The sequence below is a fragment of the Pollicipes pollicipes genome, unplaced genomic scaffold (genome assembly GCF_011947565.3).
Source record: "Pollicipes pollicipes isolate AB1234 unplaced genomic scaffold, Ppol_2.1 Scaffold_4740;HRSCAF=5597_pilon_pilon_pilon, whole genome shotgun sequence".
Lineage (NCBI taxonomy): Eukaryota > Metazoa > Arthropoda > Thecostraca > Pollicipedomorpha > Pollicipedidae > Pollicipes > Pollicipes pollicipes.
In genome coordinates, this window is record NW_023596545.1 from 11,410,218 (window position 1) to 11,425,165 (window position 14,948).

Below are 14,948 nucleotides of genomic sequence, written 5' to 3' on the forward strand. Positions count from 1 at the left end.
GCGCAAGCTGTTTCTAAAATGATTTTTCCGTGGTCAAGTGCGTGGTAGACTTGTCGCTTTTGGTGCCTTAGGTGGACCTATGCTGAATTTCATAGGCGTAGGAATGTTTCAAAATGTGTGGGGAGGGGCAAGCTCAGGGCGCACCTCAGAAACTTTTTCTGGAAAACAGGCCGAAGATCGGGGGCTGGGTTAAAAATGGAGGTTGTTATCGCTGTTTGTTCAAATGTTATGGCTACTACGCAAGATACCCATTCAGAGCTGTCTCTCACTGGTGCACAATCATGCCTATTCGGCTCATCTATATCATTCGGCAAATAGGGCTATCCAGCTTACTAGGAATATTCGTCCATTTTAGCATTGTCTTTCCTGTGGAGGCCAGATTCCACGATCGGGTAGGCATTTTGAATCATTCAGGAGGCATCTGCCTCCACAGGGTAGATGCCAAAATACGGATTGGACATAGGCTGGTGAGAATTTTGAAAATTAATCGATGGCTCACGTGCGACAGATTTGCCATGCGCCTTCATTTCGCTGGCTGCTTTTCAAGAGTTAAGACTTGACGCAGCATTCTAGGCGGAAATAAATTTGGTAAGTTGGGAACTGTCAAAAGTGACCAAAGCTATAAAGCTGGTGACTCTCTCTGAGATCCTTTGTTGCATATTTCTAGATCAGTGTTACCACTACTCAGTGTGTAAAGCATATGTTGGACACCTGCAACAGTATCCCGAATAATTCTTAGTCTTCGCACCGCACCACCGCAGAAAAGAAAAGCCTGCGTGAAGCTGCCTGCCTTAGGCATGAATTGGTCCAACAGACATTCAATCTCCCATCATTCAATGCAGCCGACTTGATCCGCTTTGTGTGCAGGTCGGGGCGTAGCCAGAGGAACGCTAAGGGGAGCGCAGCGCTGACCAAGCCCCTCTTATGGGCCTTTGTTGACACCCCCCCCCCCAAAAAAAATCCCGGGTATAGCCTGCTTGTTGGCAAGGGACACGGTTTTCTTCGTTTTATTGTTATTTTTGTCTTTTTACCATAGCAGAAACCAGAAGCTACCGTGGGGTCAATTCTGTTTGCGTTTTGAAGTCATCAAATTGCAGTTATCATGCATTGAACGACCGCATGGAATAAACCACCGGCGCTCTTAATTCATAAATACTTATTCTCTGAACCCTTGACTGAATGACTCTTTCTAAACCGACAACATTCAGAAGTTTTGTTAGAATTTTTGTCTCGGATTCTCAGACATTAAAGGCATTGCGAAGGTAGATTGCAGATCGATATGTTTGATCGAAATTTGAAGACGAAAATATTATTGCAGATCGAGTGGTAAACAAGGCGTATTAACACACCCAAGCGATGTTAGTCTGGAAACGTTTTACATTCAGTCAGAATGGATAAGTGATTCAGCAATGTGACATGCTTTTTTAACTTGCGCGCTTGCAAATATTGGCAATAAAAACATCGACACCAGGCGTTGCAGCCCACGTAGTCCACGGAGCGTTAGCCCAGTAGCTAACTATTAATCGTGGCTCACCGGTGGACGAAGACGATCACGCTTCTTAAATCATTATCTCTAAACACTTAATCGATTAGTGATACAAGTTCTGTGACGCAGTTTTGAGCGCGCGCGCCAACAAATCATGGCACAAAGCACGACGACAGGCGTTGCAGTCTCTGTAGGCCACGCAGCGTCGGCCCAGCAGCTAATACTGAGTCGTGATCAACGAGTAGACGAAAATGATGACCTTTCGGAAAAAGTGCTTTCAGGCGCTTCAGGACATCAGATTTTACATTTGCAAAGCAGTGTGGCCTCATAGTTCACGCCTGCGATTTTTAGACTGATGATAAAAACGGATTGGTCCTTGAACCGTCGCGGAGTAGTGCTGGAATCTGGTGATGGAACTGGAAGGGTAAAGGTAGGATGCCCTTTTTTGTTTCTGTACCTATTCATCTGTCCAGAAGACAGATTAACACGGCGTCCGTCGTCTGGTGGCACCTGCTGTGGCCGACACCGTTCGGTTTTACGGAAGCTGCAAACCAGGCCATCGCTGTTCTTGCTCTCGAGGTTGCGGGCGGGTATGTTCAAACCTTTTGATGCAATTTGTTTCACCAATCCATTCTGAAAAAATGAGCGTTCTCAGGCAGATATGAGATGGCCCCTGTTCGTTTTTTTTTTTACTGATTTCGACCCTCTCTATTCAACAATAATGAGACCCCCCACCCTATTCAACAATATTGAGACCCCTTCTTTCCTTCCGGGCAAGAGGCTCCTTGATAAGAACACCAAGGGCACGCTATTGTTTCCGGTGAAGGGCTGAAGGGCCATTGCGTCCCAGCGCGAAGGGTCTTCTGCCCGCCATTTTTGTGACACGAGGCGGGATTTCCTGGTCGATCCGGAGGCCCTTAAAAGGATACATCAGATTACATGTTACCCCCCCCCCCCCCGCCGTGACACGAGAGGTCTTCTGACCCGCGCAGTTGGCCCCAGATCGGCACAGAAACCCTCATTGACGCAACAACATCTCTGATCGCTGCAGGTGGGCCAAAAACTGCTACATGGACTCCAGTTCCACATTTTTAAGGGTCCTTCAAAGATATTGAGGACTCCCTGGTCGCAGACTGTAGATTAAATGGGGTCCCAAATTTGTATTGAAATGGCTAATCCATATTCGTCTTAAAAGTTCAAAAGGTTTTTCGTTCAAGATGTAGACAGAATTTATTAATGATAAAAGCATGTAATATGGTTTTGAACATACGCGCTTGCAAGTCGTCGCGACAACAGCCTCGCCCGGCGTCGCACTCTCCATAGGCCGCGCGGCGTCGGTCCTGCGGCTGTGACGCTGGGCGATGGTCAATAACCAAACGAAAAATATGACGTATCTTGAGGAAGATGGCTGGTAAACTAGGTAAATTGGCGCGCATGTTTGATGCAGTGCAAAAGTAACCTAAACACAGTTTTAATCTGAGAAGTGGAGGGGGAGGCAGTTAACGCTGCTGGCCCCACCTTGAAAGGGGGGCCATGGCTCCCTGCTCCCCTCCCTTTTCTACAACCATGTTGAAATTGGAAATGTATTATATGGTGCGATGCCACTGCAAACTTAATTAAGGGTCCTGTAAGTTTTGGCGCCCAGTTATGACGCTATCTGCGACACGGCAGTTTGGCGTATTGTGACATAGGGCGGATCATTCCTCCCGGTATGAGAATGATCCAGTATCATTATCACCAATTTGGCAATTCGGTAATACCAAATGATCTATCAAATCGTAAGCATGTCGTCAATTAGATACTTGAAAGATACACAAACCAGCCGTAGGAACGAACCGAGTTTGCCATGACTAGAGCAGGTTTGCAACCATAATTGTTTTTGGAGGATTTTATATCGGATGGTTTGCATGGGGGCTTTTGGTTTCCGAGCATTTGCTAAGCGTGGCTTACTGCGCGTGCCGCCCGAGTTGTTCCGTTCATTTCAACAGATAATTTATAATCTGTTCTATAACCGCATGTCTTCATCCAGATCCAGTCATCCAGACAGGACTACGGTGGGGTTTGCGTGCCGTACACCATTGTGGCACGGCCGTCGCGGGCCTGGGTTGACCCTCGTTGGCCAGCTGCCAGCTGCCCTCTTCATTACATCCCGGCTAGACAATATGCCGGCTCCGCCACCCGTACCCAGTGCCGCCGGATGATGAGTCCAGTCTCTCTCCTCCTGACCACGGAGACATTACGGAGACGGATGACTCTGAGGCTCCCTGACGTGAGATGGGGCGCCGGGCAACCAGTCCTACTTTTCCTATCCATTCTCGTGCCAGAAGGTGTACCGGAGGGGTCCTCAAATAAATGTGTCCTGTTCTTAACCTAGCGAGGAGAAGAGGTTGCAGGTTGGGAGGATATGGGGCCGTTTTTTTCTCTGGAGGGGCTCTTAATATGTTAAAACTTTCGAACAGCAGAACTTGGAGGTAAAGACTCTCGGAACAATGGCCATAGGCCATAAGGGAGAAATCAAAGTTTTAATGCGACGCTTCTGAGAGACAGCAGAAATAGGCTTTCTCATTGCTTGGGGAAAAACCAGGAGAACGGAAATATAGATGAGGTGATATTTCGGCAACGCGCCTTTATCAAAACGAATAGTAGAAGTGAATTCGAAATTGGCTGCGGATGATCTCATTTGATATTTCAGTTTTTAAGCGAACCGCAGTTTTAACAGGACACCAATATTCAGAGGACTGAACGAGGAGCAATTCTCATGTGACTATTACTACTGTCTTATCTGCGAGCATGATGTACCTCGCAAATGCACTTAACAACTTGAGCATAACGTTTCATTGAATTCTCCAGGAGCGTTTCCAGCTTTCGTGGAATTTAGTACACAAGCATTTTGACAACGTAGTGTGTTGTAAACATTACAGAACACACAAGTTGGAAAAACGAAGGCAAATGGAATATTTTGCTTTCAAAGTGGTGATTATGGAGTCAAATGAGATTTCTCCGGCAGGAGCCGCTCCCTCAAATAGAAATATTGAGTTAATCAGAAGGATTTCGAGAAAACTGGCATGACTGATCAAAGCACAGGCGTCTGATCTATCAATAAGTGGAAAGCACAACATTGCCCCTCCATTATCTCATTGTGGACTCTTTGTCCCAGTCTCTCACATCTCCTTTCGTTGTCAGATAGCGCCCAACCAACGCAAGTGGCGGGTTTTGGGAAAAACTGCACTTTAAAGTTCCTTGTGTCGATACGAAGAACTTTTGATTAATTATGTTACTTTATTTGCCGATTTGTCGTGCTTGGCATTTGAGTCAAGGTTGTAATTTTGGTCGCAAAATCTCATTGAAGGGCATGATTTATTAAAATATTATATTTTTGTGTGGCACAGCATTCTTCTATGCATGCTATCGCAGTAGAAGTAGCACGAACATCAGAAACTGTATGCACTGCGGTCAGCTTTATTGCGCAGCACAGCACTATTTTAAACACGTTATCGCAGTAGAAGTGGCACAAACATCAAAAACTGTATGAACTGTAATTAGCTCTATTGTGCAGCACAACATTCTTCTACACAAGTTATCGCAGCAGAAATAGCACACACGTCAGAAATGTGAGAATTTAGTGCGCATCAGCTCGGGCGTATAGCTTCACATTCAGTCTGGAACCCAATCTACCCCTCAACTGCGGGAGAAACGTGTGTCGCATTCGGGGCAACGGACGTGTTTCATGTGTTTTCAGGCAATCCTCGCTGTTCTTCTCTGCCTAGGTGCCAATCTTGTTTCGCAACACTTTGCCACTTCAGCATATTTTTCAGTCGAAAAGATGACGCGAAAAAAATCCGTCGTGTGAATCACGATCGCAATATTGACAGCAGCAGTCTTGTATGGATGCCATGAAGTGGGTATCTCTAGTCTGATTTCACACATTCAAGTGCTCCCATGTGTTCCAGTCTACGAGATTTTGGGGAGGCTTAACCTGTGAGTGAAAGCACTCACGCCTTTCCCTTGTCAAGACATGAGTATTTCCTGAGTAACGTTGAGTAACCTCGTCGTGTAGTATTCACGCTATGCATGAGTGTTTGCAGTGGAAATAATGTCACGAGTGTTTTATGTGGAAGTTGTTGCAGTAGAACTTAAGTCGTAGCACCCCTGTCAGTAGGTTTTTCTGTCAAAGCATTGATGTGGCGACACCATGAGAACAAGGGCGACACCGACACCGCCAAGACAGGTTAAGATTTACTGGCTTCTTTTGTTGGCTTGTGACGCACAGTGCACGGACATCGCGTGATTGTTTTGATCGCCGCTAGTTTATAAATAAGGCGACACTAATGGCATAAAAGCACCCAAAACGCAACACAAATAAGCAACTCTTGGGACATATATTACATCAGGCCAGAAACTTGAGTTTGACTTCGAAAAGGTCAGTTATGTGATGTTTGCGGTAGAATAAAATACAACTTTGCATTCTGGATATAGGAGAATAGCCCATAGCACATGGTTTTAACTATTTGTCTTTATCGCTGCAGTAATCTCACTGTTAAGGGCGATCTGGCCCACACTGCGCCCGTTTCTCCAAAACTGATGGACTGTGGAGAATGCAAGCTCTTTTCATTCTGGGTTTTAAAGCAGATAAGTTTGTCAATGCTCTTCTTCTAATATGATAGATGCGTAACACTGCAACGGTCTGGGCTAGTTTATTCATCACTCATAATTTGGTATTTTGTGTGCTTCCAGGCTACAACTCAAGATTTTAAGCACCTTTATGTGATATCTGATGCGTGATTTTTCAACTCATTAAATAGTCCTATACTGGAAAGCCCTTCAGGGCGATGTTTGGTTCACTGAGATCTCGTAACGCCTGGTTGGTCTTGTGTTCGTTGCTTAGCATGGGAAGGATGATCACAAATTCTCAGCATTGTGCGGTTCTTTTGACGGAATCGGCTTTTTCGCCTCTATCAAGACCGAAAGCGAGCATGAGCTTCTTAGCATTCTTGGCGCCGGAATCTTGAGCAATCACAACAGCAGCGGATCGGGGTTTCGAGAAAGAGGTGCAATCACCTCTTCAGGGGCTTCCTAAACGTCGTGGGCCTCCTCTGGCGGCCATGGGCCCTACCCCTAGCAAAACTCACGGCTTCCAAGGACGTCAAAACGTTAACGTTGTGTCAACAAGTGTGAGTGTGCGTGTGCACGGGCACAGCCATGGTCTTAGTAATGGGAGGTGGACGCGGGGCTGTCGGAGGGCCCCTGGTGACGAGGGGCCGCCGCATGCCCCCCCCCCCCCCCTCCCTCCAAGGAAGGATGGTCATGCGCCGGATTTGGTTCACTTCGTTTCGAGGGCCTTATTGGGCAAGTTTGCCCTTCTTTAACCGAAACAAGGAAGTCCGAAGGTAGCAGAACACACAGCAGCCTCCACAAGAGCACAAGTGTTAAATCCAAACTATTACACAAATATTGCGGAGTAACGAGTACATTACCGGAAAAGAAATGCACGATATGAATCGGGAAAATATGCCACGTCTTTCTTGGATGCGCGCCCAAAAAACGTGTTTTTTAGTGCTTAATACATGCATAGCAACCTATCTTTCCTATACTTGATGTACCAGGGGGTCATGAACGACGCTTTCAGAGCATACGTTCGGAAAAAGAGTTCGGGGTGCTCCGAACGAAACGTCGGAAAAGGTGGCGCCACTATCTGTTCGGCCCAACTCCAACACTCGCTGACAATGTACGTATCAACGAGCAGCGACACTTCGTATACGCGTGGGGAGCGAGTCAAAACTTTTACCCTACTACATCAGCACACGTTCGCGTAGGGTGGAGGTCAGTTTGACCCATTAAAGTTTTCCAAAAACAAATTTGGACGGCGCAGCATGACCGTGCCTACCGTTGCATGTTCGAATACAAACTGCCGACCTTTTGGTATAAAAATATATAATGTTGCAGGGTAGCTGACCTATGGCGAGGCAAAGTCACGACCTCACTGTCAGCGAACCCAAATAATTGTTATATGTGATGCGATAATGGAGTGCTAAACGAAGTCATACATATCTTAGATGGTTTTTTGACAGCTCGACAGTTAAACCTTGGTTTACGATTTATCCCTTGACCTTCGGTCAGCTGTGTGGGCCGGGTCAAGGTCAAATCCAATAGTTTTTTACCAGAGGCCTTGCTCTGAGAGTTACTTTTGTCGCCCATTTCCATTTTTTTATCACGGGAAGGTCAAGAAATGTGTTGCTTGACCTCAGTGAAGGTCAGAAGAGGTCACTTAGACTGCCAGTACCAGTAACAGTGTATACGCGGACTTACCAGCGTCAAGCATGAGGCATGCCGCCCAGTTTCGAGAGTGGCAGAGGCGGCGGTGGTGGCGTCAGCTCGCTGCTATTCGGCTGTCACGGTTACTCATTCGAGTGAGGGCCACGTGGCCGCTGAGTCAGTGTCATGTTGCCGCGGAGTCAGGACCATGTTGCCGCGGAGTCAGGGCCATGTTGCCGCGAAGTCAGCGTCATGTTGCCGCGGAGTCAGTGTCATGCAGCCGCGGAGTCAGCGTCATGTCGCGGCTAGTGTTGTGGGCGAGCAATGCACTTATACTGTATTCTGTTTTATTCGTTGCTTCTGGGCTGATCTGAAATCGAGCCCGGTGATGTCAAGAACAACTGGGCATTCAAGTTAAGATATCAAGCGGAATCTTTTGGTGATCTTGACATTTTTACGAGCATGAACCTAACACACAATATCTGCATTTAATGGGAACTAAGCGAGTACAATGCAAAATACTCTAAAGGCAGGCAAGCACTACTAGGCACATTTCCCCAGTAAAGCCAAAATCTTAATAATAACAGTATTACAACTTGCTTTAAGTCATTGCAGGTGCCTAATGCTGCTATTTCTTAGTAACGAGACTTAAATTTACCGGAATTCTTTAGCACATGCCACCCCATATTGATCCTAGCACGAAATCTTCTGTGCCTCCTTTGGACTAGCCCGGGCGCGCAATCAGAGCCTTGGCAAAGGGGGCACAGGGCTGACAAAAGGCCCACTGATAGTAAAAATCCCCAAAATCGTCAGATATGTCCCATTTGTGTATGTGAGCATGCATTTCTGTATATAAATCTATGCATATATATTTGTGTATGTATATTCATTTACACACACATATATACAATATGCCTATATATATATATATATATATATATATATATATATATATATGATGCATTATACCTTCCATCCGCGAGATCCAATCTGCCTAAAGCTTGAAGTCAACAAACTGAAAAATCGTGCGTTAAACGACTGCCGGAAATAAATCGCCAGCGCTCTTCATTTTACAATGGTCCAGTGGGCTATAAGAACCTTATCTGGTTTGTACGGAGATATCAAGGACCTCGCGAATGTAGGTGAAAGATCAAAATGGGTCAGCAACCTGCATTACATAGCCAAGCCATGTTTGTCTGGAAATGTTCAACATTTAGTCAGAATCTGTGAGTGATACAAAATTATGTAACGTAGTTTTGACCGTGCGCGCTGGCATATCTTAGCAACAAAGCCTCGGCGCCGGTCGTTACAGTCTCCATTGGCCGCGAAGCATCGACCCTGCAGCTAATATTGGACGTGGTCAACAAGTGAATGAAAATGATTAATCATGTGAAGGAAGTACACTTGGACGCTTTGAGATATAAAATTGCACATCTGGAGATATTCTGGGCGCATATTTCGAATGTGCTATTTTAGGATTGACGATAATAACGGATTGGCGTTTACAGCACCACGAAGTGCTGTTGGAATCTGGTGGTGGAACTGAAAGTGTAAACATAAAATCTCTATTTTTCTTGTTACTGTGCCTGTTTAGCTGTCCAAAACACGACCTGAAATCTCTAAAACATTCCGTCGGTCCGTCCCTTGAACTGCATGAATTAATTTTGAAAGATATTCAGAAACATTATTTTACGATGGTCGTTGCGCGTACGGCGCCCGCCGCCTGGCGTTACTTGCAGTGGCCAACGCCGTTCGGTTTTACGGAAATTGCAACTCAGGCCATCGCTGTCCTTGCTCCCCGAGATTGCAGGCGTGTCATTGGGGTACTATGACGCACGCAGCTGCTGAGGCTACATGGTATCGCCTGCCTCTCATCCTGGCAGGAAAGGCGGGCAACGCGCGGAATCGAACCCCGCACCTCTGGTTTCCCAGCCGCACGGTGGTTAACGCAGGCTACACTATCGACAAGCGGTGCGCATCCTCAAACCTTTTGATGCTACTTGTTTCACCAGTCGATTCTGCAAAAAAAACTGAACGTTCTCAGGAAAACATGAGATGGCATTGTGCGTTTTTTAGCTCGTTTTGACCCACTCCATTCGACATTAATTAGGCCTCTTATTTCTCTCCGGGAAAGGGGCCCCTTTGAGAAGAACACTCCGGGGCACATTGCTGTCTCCGGTCAAGGTCTGAAGGGTCATTCTGTCCTACCGTAGCGCATCTTCCGGCCGTCATTCTGGCGACACGGGCGGGATCCCTTGGCCGATCCGGGGACCCTTAGAGGGGTACATCATATCACATTGGTCCGCTCCATAACGCAGGAGGCCTCCTGGCCCGCGCAGTTGACCCCAGATCGATGCATGAACTCTCATTGACAGCTCTCCTGATCGTTGCAGGTGGTTAAATAATTGTCACATAGACTCAAGTTCAGCTTAAAGGGCCCATGATGGAATTGAGTTAGAGGGCCCGTCGCCTTAGCTGGCACAATATTCTTCCATTATCTTCACGTGAGCACTCATCATAAGTTTCCATGCTTCCTTTCATTGCAGAGGGCCCCAGACCAGCGCATGAGACCCTCTATCATCGGGCTCCCGACCCCGTCCCTGTTGAGCAAATTTTCCCCTGACCGATTTGAGGCCCCTTGTTGACGCATAGTACCCTGTCAGGTACTCTGGGGCCCTTGAACCATACAGGAGCTCCGACCCATGTAAATCGCGGCCCCGGCCTTGGCCCTGCTGAGGAATGGGCCCCAAGAGCTTGGACTAACATTTGGCCAACTGTTCGTTGTTGGTGACTTTTGGCCAAAATAGACGAACACTGTCTCATCGTTCCCTGCCGGTGCAAGAGGTCTTTTTACTGACATTTGAGACCATGGTCATATGGGTGGGAGCCCTCATTATTGCAGGGACCCGAAACGTCGCAAGTCGCGGGCCCCGGCATGGCAAAATGATGAAACAAATGGCCTCGGCCGGTTCCTGTTTGGAAAATGGGTCTCAAGGGCTCAGACGGGCATGAAAGCGATTGGTCGGTCAAATGGTGCGAGAAGACCTCTGAGTGATATCTCAGGTCATGACCCTACAGGCCGCGATTCTTTATGTGTCATACGCCTAGTCCTCTGGGCCCTTTTGCTCTCCAACCGGGCCTTTGATTATCGGTTTCGGTGGGCTGCCCGGGCCTCTCTTCGGCACTCATTGAACACCGCCCTCGGTCAGCTCGGGGCCGTTGATAGCACAGGACGGCCTGTTAGGCGATGTTGGCCCCTTATAGATACAAGGCGCCCTCCCAGCGAAGACCGTTGCCCCCGGATTCATGACTGATTGGGAAGTGAGCCCTCAAGCCCATACCGACACGGAGCTGACTGTACGGACTGGTGGAACCTGACCGCCATATAAACCATTATCGACTCAAGGGGTCTCCGGTCGATGCAAAGGGCCTCCCAACTGTCATTTGAGGGGCAGTCCCCACAGGCCAGGGCCTTGAATAAGACTGTAACCGGCCCTTTGTGCCCTTAGACCTTCCAATCTTACCCTTGGTCGTCGGACCTGGTGGGCCCCCTAGGCTCCTCGGGCCTTCTCGAACACTGCCTCTAACGAAATCGGGGCCCCTCGCCCACACAGGGCCCCCGTTAGGCGCTCCGGGCGCTGACAGACGCTGCGGCACCAACCGATGTAAACCGCTTGCTCCGGCTTTGTTCTTGCCTGGGAAGTGGGCCCTCGGGCCCATGCCGCCACAAAGCCGACTGTACGTTTCTGTTGGTCTGACCGACGTATGCGACGTTATCAGCTCTGGGGGCCCCTGATCGGTGCACAGGGCCCTCTGGCTGGTATTGGAGTGCCCGGCTCTGCGGGCCGGGGCCCCTGCATGCGACCTCCGGCCGGCCTTTCGGGTCCTTAATTGTGGGTTCCGAGGGGCCTGGCTCCCAAAGGGGCACGTGCCCCTGTGTCCTCTCCCTGCCTGCGCTTCTGGACCGGCCACATCACATAAACTTCTCTCAAGGTTTGGTCTTCCACCCTTTTTGATGCCGCATCAACAAAGAGATCAAAATATTCCATAATACTAGGACGCTGGGACACTACACACCAAAGCATAAGACATGCCACACTGAAGGGATTTTGTTGCTTCAAAATTGCTCATCGCGGACCTCTGTGGGTTTGTGTTGCATTTAAGTAAGATTTTTGACGGCTGTGACCAGGGGGGTCGGAATCCCATAGTGACGTCACCATGGGATTGCCCCAGGGCATTTACGTGTTGAAGGCAATCGTAATACCTGTTTTTTAATGATCATTTTTCGAATGCTTCTAAGCCGTTCTCTCCCATAAAGTAAGTTCCAAGACGTTTGCTAGTATGTTACCTAGCCATACCAGTGGTTAAAATAGCTGTGGCTGGTCAAATATTCTAACACCAGCCCGTATTCCCATACCATGTTTTACATCCAATAAGGCTGACTTTTGCGAACGTTAGAAACGATTATCACCCTTACTCTAACGGAAAGTTTCTAACTGCGGTCCAGATGCAGATTACTTCAAAGCGGTGATACGACTCAGTGACGAACGGTCGGTCGGTCAGACGAACGGTCAACTCAGTGCAAGGGGAATACTTGAGTATGCAACCACTGAGAAGGCGGCAACGATGGCATTCAAACACGCACCCGGGTGGCCGGCTGGACACCCTTCGCTCGGGACAGGGTGTATTGACCTGTACATGATCACACTTAGGTGACAGCTTGAGATCCTTGGGCTATGGCCTTCGGGCCAAAAAAAGAGTTAAATTCCAGGTTGTTTTCTAAAGGGCCCCTGGAACCTAGATAACTGTTCCAAGGACAGGGTCACATGCTCATCTAAGGTCAGTGACCTCTTTTGATATTTTTAAGGTCATGGTGGCCAAAACCATACAAGACCGCTTTGAGTTTTGCATTTGGATAAGCAACACAAATTGCGGTAGGCAGTAATAACCCGGGTCAACAAGATGTTGACCCGTCGTTAAAGGGCCTTTGGTTGTTATAGGACCTTGGCTGTGACGCACTTCTAACACTTGTCGTGAAGGTCAGGCGAACTATTTTCAGGCTTTGCTCATGCTCTGCGGCTCATATTTGCTTCGAATTTACGAAAAAGAATTCACACTGTCAGTTTGTATATGCATTCGGCATCAGATAGTGCGACTTCTTCTGGTCGGACTTAATCACCAAGGTCCTTACATTTCACTCTTAGGGAATTCATTGAATAATTCAGATGCTTTTGAATATCTCAATATTTGGGTGTTCCTGAATACAATGCACTGCTGGACCTCAAATATGATGCGCTTGTATTTAAGAAAAAATGGAAACTTGTCTACTGCTGCTCGTCTAGATGCACTGAGGCCGATTGCATAAAACAACTGTAGTGCACGCGCGCTATCGACCGTGCTGCGATGCGTTTCGGACGTGCGCATCCCTGCGTGGGCCGGTGATGCTGTGCCGGTGGAGGCGCTGCCGGCGGTTTAACAGGGCGCGCCGGTGGTCCGGCTGCGCCCGGCATTGCGTGCTGGGGCTCAATACAGGGAGGTCATGGTGCTCTGGCCTTTACACTGGCGACAAGGATAAGGTATTCATGTGGTGATGTGTTGTTATGACTGCACCTGACCATGCAGGACCGGACGAGTGATAAGTTGGTATGACTGCGCCTGACCATGCAGGACTGGACCGAGTGGTGTGTTGTTATGACTGCACCTGACCATGCAGGACCGGACGAGTGGTGTCTTGTTATGACTGCACCTGACCACGCAGGACTGGGCCGAGTGGTGTGTTGTTATGACTGCACCTGACCATGCAGGACTGGATGAGTGATGTCTTGTTATGACTGCACCTGGCCATGCAGGACTGGACGAGTGGTGTGTTGTTATGACTGCACCTGACCATGTAGGACTGGACGAGTGATGTGTTGATGACTGCACCCGGCCATGCAGGACTGAACGAGCGGTGTGTTGTTATGACTGCACCTGACCATGCAGGGCTGGACGAGTGATGTGTTGTTATGACTGCACCTGACCATGCAGGGCCGGACGAGTGATAAGTTGTTATGACTGCACCTGACCATGCAGGACTGGACGACAGCACACCAACGAGCCATCTGCAGGTCGCGCCGGTCGAGCCGTACTCGGGGCCATGGGCGGAGTGGGAGGGGCCAATACGCTTGTTTCTGGGGAGCAGCGGAGTCACCAGCGAGGGTAAGAAGGCTTCTTTTTGGCGGTATGTGGGAAAAGGACATATTCGCTCATTCGCGGTTTGCTTTCGCCGGAGAAGCCAATGAATGCTAGTTTTGGGAACATGCTTTCACTGAGGAGGATCGCCAGGATCCTACCCCATTGGTAAGCCGATTCAGGTTCGGATCGTACGGACACCGTGCAGGCCAACCGATTGTTGACTATGTTGTTCTACATCGCAAGGCACCTGAACACTGCTCTTTTGAAAACGATCTCTCGAGGACAGATTGGTGGAGCAGCTGGTCATTGGGGCGACGGAGGAGCGGATGCAGTGGCGTCCCCTGTCTGAGAAGACCCTGAACTTCGGTAGAACCCGGGACATCTGCCTTGCCATGGAGGCCTCGACCCAAGAAGATCACCTGATCGCTGGTAGCGGTGAGAAGGTTGGAGCCGTCCTGGCCGTGAAAACCGATCCCGTCTGATTTCTGCTGAGCGACGTTGCTGGTGCTGCAGTGGAGGTTAGCACAATGCGGATATTTGCCGTTTCCGAAACTCAAAATGCTGTAACTGCGATGGAGTTGGACGCGTTTCGAGGGTTTTTCAGAAGCATCGGAAGTACACGGCAGGCGGTCCGGACCGCGGCGGTGTTTGAGACTGAATTGAGCGAGCTCGAGGGCGTTAAGCTACGTCTCGATATTGACAAAACTGTGCAGCCCAGACTCTTCAGAGCTCGTTTGCTGCCGCACGCCTTCAAGGAAATTGTCGAGGAGCATCGACAGGAGGACATCGCCAACGAAGTTCTTGAGCCAGTGGCTCACAGTAGCTGGGCAGCACCGCTGGTTTCAGTTAAAAAAAAAAAAACGATGGCACTCTGGGTTTGTGCGAATTTCAAGCTCGCGACTAATCGAGCGGGGAATCTGGACACCTATCCACTGCCCTACACGCACAGAACATCTGCGCACGCCTAGCGGGAGGACAAGTGTACAGAACGATAGATGTAGCACAGGCTCACAACCAGCTCACCGTCCATGAAGAC